This window comes from Lagenorhynchus albirostris, chromosome 20, assembly GCF_949774975.1.
Source record: "Lagenorhynchus albirostris chromosome 20, mLagAlb1.1, whole genome shotgun sequence".
Taxonomy (NCBI): domain Eukaryota; kingdom Metazoa; phylum Chordata; class Mammalia; order Artiodactyla; family Delphinidae; genus Lagenorhynchus; species Lagenorhynchus albirostris.
In genome coordinates this window covers 41,608,119-41,615,707 of record NC_083114.1, presented here as the reverse complement: position 1 = coordinate 41,615,707, position 7,589 = coordinate 41,608,119, and positions in this window count along the sequence as shown.

The window sequence follows — 7,589 nt, the reverse complement described above, 5'->3', positions numbered from 1 at the left end:
AGAAAAAATTCTTTTCCATTATGGTTTATCACAGGATACTGAATATAGTTCTCTGTGCTATGCAGTAGAACCTTGTTGTTTATCAATCCTACATATAATAGTTTACATCTGCTAATCCCGCACTCCCAGTCCTTCCCTCCACCACCCCTCTCCCGCTTGGCAACTATAAGTCTGTTGTCTATGTCTGTGAGTGAGTCTCTTCCTGTTTTGTAGATAGGTTCATTTGTGCCATATTTTAGATTTCACATGTAAGTGATATAATATGGTATTTGTCTTTCTCTTTCTGACTTACTTCACTTAGTATGATAATCTCTAGTTGCATTGCCCTACTCCTTTTTTTTTTAACCATTTTGCTTCTTTTTATTAAGACATTTTATTTTTATTTTATTTTTACTATTTTTTTTTTTTTTTTGGCTACACCGCGCAGCATGTGGGATCTTATTTCTCCCACCAGGGATGGAACCCACGCCCCCTGCACTGGAAGCGTAGAGTCTTAACCACTGGACCGCCAGGAAAGTCCGCCCTACCCCTTTTTTTTTTTTTTTAACAATTCTTTTGTTAGTGATTATCTGTCAAATTTGCACAGCTGGCTTTTTAAAATTTATTTATTTTTGGCTGCTTTGGGTCTTCGTTACTGCACGCAGGCTTTCTCTAGTTGTGGCGAGCGGGGGCTACTCTTCGCTGTGGTGCACACGCTTCTCATCTCAGTGGCTTCTCTTGTTGCGGAGCACGGGCTCTAGGGACACGGACTTCAGAAGTTGTGGCTCGCGGGCTATAGAACGCAGGCTCAGTAGTTGTGGCACCCAGGCTTAGTTGCTCCGTGGCATGTGGGATCTTCCTGGACCAGGGCTCGATCCCGTGTCCCCTGCATTGGCAGGCGGGTTCTTAACCACTACGCCACGAGGGCAGTCCCTACTCCTTTTTTTAATGCATTCTATCTGAAAGCAGAATCAAGGGCAGCCCCTGGGATTTGGCAAATTAGGGCCACTCCCTCCTCAGAATGAAGCAAAAAGTCCTTATGTATTACCCATCTCTAAAGAGATCTTTTCTCTCTATTAACGGGGTACTATTTTAAAAGGAAAGATTCTTTGTAGGACACCAGAAGGGGAGCCATTTGTAACCCTCTTTTAGAGGACCAGGACAAATGAAAATTAATTGCAAGCCCTCAGGGGTGACAGTTGAATGATGAATCAAGGTGTATAAAATAAAGCAGTGGCCCTTCAGGACGGTCCCAGCACAGACATCCCCGCAGCTTCTCCTGTGGCACGTAGACCTCATCAGTCACTCTTTAACACCCAGTTGTCTGCCCAAGTCACATAGGAGATGCCTGACTCTGGCCAACTCAGAAAAACCACAGATGAGTGGCAAGTTCTGCATGTATAAGTTTTCTGATTGCAGGGAAGTATCTGGTGAGCGAAAGGGACCAGTCCTTTTCCTGTTTTCCAGTTTGAATCTGAGCAGAATACAGGTCTGGAAAAAATGCTCTGTCCTCAGAGATTCTGGAAAAATTCCAAGTAGGAAATATTTTGAAAAACCTTTTGAGCCAAGAACAGGCCAAGGTCCACATCATCTTTCTCACCCAGAAACCACCTGCTTCCTTCACTCCTAATTTAACTTCTTTGGGCCTCAATTTTGTCATCTGTAAAGTTGGAGAATAGTAGTGCCTATCTCACTGGGTTGCCGTTAGGACTAAATGAGTTAACAGCGGTAAAGTGATTAGCACAGAACCTGGCACAAGGCACTCAACAGGTGTTGAGAAACACCACCATCACCATTGTCACCTTCATTATTTTAGGTATTTCCAGCCGTGTCCTGGCCTCAGTCACAGCCAGCTCTTCGCCCATCCCCTTCTCTCTCAGTCATTATTTATCGTTGATCTGGAAATATTTCCCTTGGCTCCTGTTTTGTCCTCTCCACAGATTTTCTCCATATATTATCCACTTTACTTCAATAGCAAGAGCTTGACAAGGTCATTTTCATAACCCCTCTATCTTATTAGCGATCAGTGAACTGAATGGCACACAGGTAGAGGTAATTATGGCTCTACTAAAAAATAGCTGACCTTGGAAAGCTATGTTTGAGAGCCAGAAGTAAGGTGACCAGCTATCCTGGGTGGCCTGGGACTGAAGGGGTTCCCAGGAGGTGGAATTTTGGGTGCCAAATCCAAAAAGTCCTAGGCAAACCAGGACAAGTATCACCATGGGCAGAAAAACGTAATGTAGAGCCTGGATTCAAATTCTGGAAACTGGATTCAAATTCTGGAAACTGGATTCAAATTCTGATCCTGTCATCTCCTAGCTGTGTAACCTTGGACAAGTCACTTAACCTCTCTGAGCCTCAGTTTTTTCATCTGTAGAATGGAGATAACCAAAGTACCTATATAGGATTGTTGTGAGGATTAAATGAGTTAATGAATGTAAACAGCTCAGGATAGTACCTAGCACATAGTATGATGTGTATGATAGTATGATATATGTCAGTCACTTACTATTAGTAATTCAAAGTTGTGTAATATCAAAGTATAATAATCCAAATGTACAACAAAATCTGTTTTGACCAGATGCAATCTAACCTGGATCTTTAACTGAATTTTGTTTGTTTCAGTACTTCCCTTCTAAGTAAAAGGTACAAAAGCAGAACAAGCCAATATTTAGTTCTTCCCAAATGTAAAGTCCGGACATAGTCTTTGGTGCAGAATTGGTTTTGGCCCAAATCACCTATGTACATTTGCTGTACATGTCAATCATTGCTGGCCAGGAGTCATCATTGCTACTGCTGTTGATCCTGAATCAAGATACAACCAAGAGAATTCCCTGGCGGTCCAGTGGTTAGGACTCAGCGTTTTCACTGATGAGGGCCCAGGTTCAATCCCTGGTCAGGGAACTAAGATCTTGCAAGCCTCGTGGCGTGGCCAAAAAAAAAGAAAAGAAAAATCCAAACACCTTTACTATACTATTCTAGAATCACCAGGACCAGGACAATGTAACCCTCCTTTAACCAGAAAACTCCATTATTCAGAACCTCCTCTACTCCCAAACACTCTAGTTTATCAAGGTACAGTATTATACTATTTTATATAAGAGACTTGAGCCACTCAGATTTTCTTTTAATTTATTTATTTGTTTGTTTTTATTTCTGGCTGCATTGGGTCTTCGTTGCTGCACACAGGCTTTCTCTAGTTGCGGCGAGCAGGGGCTACTCTTCGTTGCGGTGCGCGGGCTTCTCTTTGTCGTGGCTTCTCTTGTTGCAGAGCACGGGCTCTAGGCACACAGGCTTCAGTAGTTGTGTCACATGGGCTCAGTAGTTGTGGCTTGCGGGCTCTCAAGCACAGGCTCAGAAGTTGTGGCACACGGACTTAGTTGCTCCGCAGCACGTGGGATCTTCCCGGGGCAGGGCTCGAACCCGTGTCCCCTGCATTGGCAGGCGGATTCTTAACCACTGCGCCACCAGGGAAGCCCCAAGCCACTCAGATTTTGATATCCCTGGCAGTTCCTGGAACCAATCCCCCGCCCTCCCCAGTATACCAAGGAATGTCTATTCCTGTACTAGGGAAGCCAGTCCTAGTGATGCGCTTACATCACAAAGGTTAAAACAGTTGTTCGGAGTTGAACTGTGTCCCTCCAAAAGATATTGCGGTTAGGATTCTGCACCCAATTACAATGGGTGGGTATTTTCCCCACACCATCGAGCAATTCTCTGACACCAGCTGGCAGTCCTGCAATTGAATTCAATTCTGACATTATCTATCTGGAGACAGCGTCAGACCCCACAGTTTAAGGGCTCAGTCCTAAAAGTCTGCCCCCCACCCCACTTGCCAATTACAAGTCCAGGTTGTCACCTGTGCTTCTGACCAACCGGCTATGGATCAGAGGTACCAATGACCCCCTCCTTGGGTTTGATTAATTTGCTAGAACGGCTCTCAGAACTCTGAGAAACATATTACTTACTAGATTACAGATTTATTATAGAAGGATATAACTCAGGAACAGCCAGGTGAGAGAGCATAGGGGAAGGCAGGTGGGAAGGACATGCTCTCTGAGCACACCACCCTCTCTGAATCTTCAGTCCTTTGGTGTTTTTACAGAGGCTTCCCTATGTAGACATGATTGATTAAGTCATCAGCCATTGGTGATTGAACTCAAACTCCAGCCCCTCTCCTGTCTCCCGAGGTTGGGGTGGGAGAGACTGAAAGTTCCAGCCCTCTGATCACCTAGTTGGTCTTTTTGGCAACCAGCCCCCATCCTTAGGTGCCATCCAAAAGTCACCTCATTAACATAACTGAGAGGGGAAAGACAAGGCATGCCCTACCATAAATCCAAGGTGATATAAGGGAAGGCTTCCTGGAGGAGGTGGACATTGAATGATAAGTAAGAAAACTTAGACCCATGGAGATGAGAAAAGGAATAACCCAGGGACAGGAACAGAACAGGCAAATGCAGGAGACAGGATGGAAAGAGCAAGAATTGTGAGCACTTTGAATTTGCTGGGTCTTGGCCTACCTTAAGGGAAGCAGTGGGACAGATACTTGGAAGGGTATCAATAGATTGGGAGGTGATCCTCCAGGGCATTGAATGCCTAGCAAACAATAAAGAACCAATAAACCAGAACCCTCAATAAAATGGATGTTTATTTTGTTTGTTTGTTTCTCCTGCTGCATGCGGGATCTTAATTCCCTGACCAGGGAGCTAACCCGTGTCCCCCTGCACTGGGAGCACAGAGTCTTAACCACTGGACTGCCAGGGAAGTCCGTTTCTGTACTTCTTAAAAAGAAGCAAAATTTTAAGTGATATTAATCTATTGGACAGAATTTCTCTATTGAGGCACAACATATGTGAACATTCCTAGCATACTGCTTGACACACAGTAGGTGATCAATAGATATATAAGCTAAATTTTTTTAATGTTAGTCAAGGAAATCGTACAATCCACACTTCAGTACAGGAAATGATTCTGGAATGGTGGAAACAGCCTTAACACAACCCCAGTCTGTCTGTGCTTCAGAATTTTCCTCCTTTTTTCTAAGGAGGGTGTTGTCTTTAATTCAGACACATTTGTCTGTGAAAAACATGATCCCCTGTGGATTCATTAAACAAATGCTTATCTAGAACCCTTTATGTGTCAGGCAGTCATTCAGGCATTGATGATAGAAGTTAGAAAACAAGACAGAAATGTCCCTGCCCTCCCAGAGGTTCTAATCTAGCCAGAGAGACAGACAACAAACAAGTAAACAGACAAATGAGTAAACAGGATGACGTTTGATAGCAATAGGGCAATGGGAAATATAAAGCAGGGTGAATAATTCATTCAATGTTCTTTTAAACAAAATATATGAGCATCTACGACAGGCCAGGCACTGTGCTGGGTGCTGGAGATAAATCAATGAGCACAACCTGACTGAGGGATCCCTGCCCACTGGACCTTATGTTCCAGCTCCCAGAAGTGTTGGAGAAGCCTCCTTGAGGATGAGACTTTTGAGCTGAAGGGGAAGTCTCTCCAAGAACGTGGCAGGGAGCAAAGCAGATGCATAGGCCCTAAGACAGAAAGGTGGCTTCCAGGAACAGAAAGGAGGCCAGTGGAGCTAAAAGCAAAGCAGAAGGGAACTGACACTCTGTGGAAAAATCCACAGGTTCCCAAACTTCCACACTAGTTGGGCACGGGAGTCCTGGGACACTGGGTCTGGGAATGGAGATAGGAGATGGGAAGGTTTTCACTTCCTTCTTCCGCTGGCCCATTTTTCCTGTGCCTGGGACAGAACCCTGAAAGGGACATGTCCAGCTTTCTAATCTGAAACACCCAGGGAAGTGAGAATACAGGTGAGGAAACACTCGTGTGCCACCACCCTCCTGGCCAGGAGCCCATCAGTCCTCTCTAAACTTTGGAGACTTCCTCTGCAACATGCATTTCCACTCTTTTACTGGTGGGAGTGGAGGCACCCAGGGCAATGTGCCCTACTGGTTATAACTAGATTCACACCACACCCCACCCTACCCTCTACCACCCCCAAATCCAAGAGCCAGCCACCTCTCACTTATCTGTTCCCCAACCCCCCACCCCCCAGCTTAGAATTTATCTGCCCCCAGGTGCGGAACAGTGTGAGATAAGCTGTGTTTTGATCTGCTTTGCTTGGTTCTATTTGTTTTCTCCACCTAGGGAATTCCCCCCACCCCCAAGCAGCTTAGACAAACCCACTTTCATTCTTGTGTATTTCCCACCTCTGGGTGTGAAGCTGTCAGACCCAACAACTGGCAAAGAAAGCCATCTCTGCAAGGGCAGCTTCTCTACAAAGGTGTAACAAGATTCTTTTGGAGGTAATTTACACTGGAAGTAGATGTTGGAAGTTATTCTTCATTTGCAGCTCACTGGCATTTCACACCAGAACAAAGCTCACTGGTCCTAGAGGTAAGGGGCCAGGTCAGTAATGCCTTTTGTCTCTCTCTCCACCGCACCCCCACCCCCACCCCACCCCCACACACTGTGATTTGCCACCTTTCTTTTTACTTCAGAGGAAAAAGAGGAGTTCCGAGCCACAGACCAAGAGCTAGCAGCAGGGGCAGGGTGGATCAGGGCCTTCACTTCAATAGCCCTGACACTCATTGTGGTGTAAGAATGATCCAGCCTCCCTCGCCCCAGGGCTCAGCACTTCCTCTGCTCCCCAGCCACTTCTGGAAAGGCTCTCTTGCACTTACCCGGAGAGCTGAGAAATTGGCTTTGATTCTTAAATTGCAAGAACTCCCATCCACCATGGATCAAGAGATACCAAGGTGAGAACTTGGAAGAAGCCCAAAATGGTAGTTTTCTAGAAGCTGGTGGAGTCGATATTGTCTGCCTGATGAACAATCTTGGAAAGAGTCTTCTAGGTGGAAAAACCCAGGAAGCCAAGGGAGCAGACACCCCAGTTCCCAGCCCTGGGAGGAGACAGTGGGGTCACCAAGGGGCGGCTTAGAGAGGCTTCGCCCGTTTCTGTAACCAGCCAGCTCTGATCCCTGGCTTTGATATGGACTGTTGATTGATGTTGACTTTTTCCAATTTTTTCTAAAGGGCAAGCCCCCACTCCCACCTTCCACGTGGTTGTCCTTTAAGCCCTCCTGGATAGATTTTTTGAAGCCACGCTGATAAAAAGATAATAATAATAATAACTCAGAAACCACTCAAGACGGTCTGCTGTCCACACTCTCAACCTCAAAATAGTTTATATTTATAGAACACTTCACAATTTCCACACCCCTTCCCCCATAAATTATTGATTTGAATTTCATGACAAACCCTTGAGGTAGTAGGTAGCAGATATTAGCCCCTTTTTTACTGCAGAGGAAACTGATGCTCAGAGAGGTTAAGAAGCTTGTCCAAGGTCACCCTGCCAATATACAGGAAGTGGTGAAATAAAGACCCAGACCCAAGCACCCAGAGTCCTAGTTCAAGAGGCCATTCCTGGGACTTCCCTGGTGGCGCAGTGGTTAAGAATCCTCCTACCAATGCAGGGGACATGGGTTCGAGCCCTGGCCCGGGAAGACCCCACATGCCACGGAGCAACTAAGCCCATGCACCACAACTACTGAGCCTGCGCTCTAGAGCCCGTGTGTCACAACTAC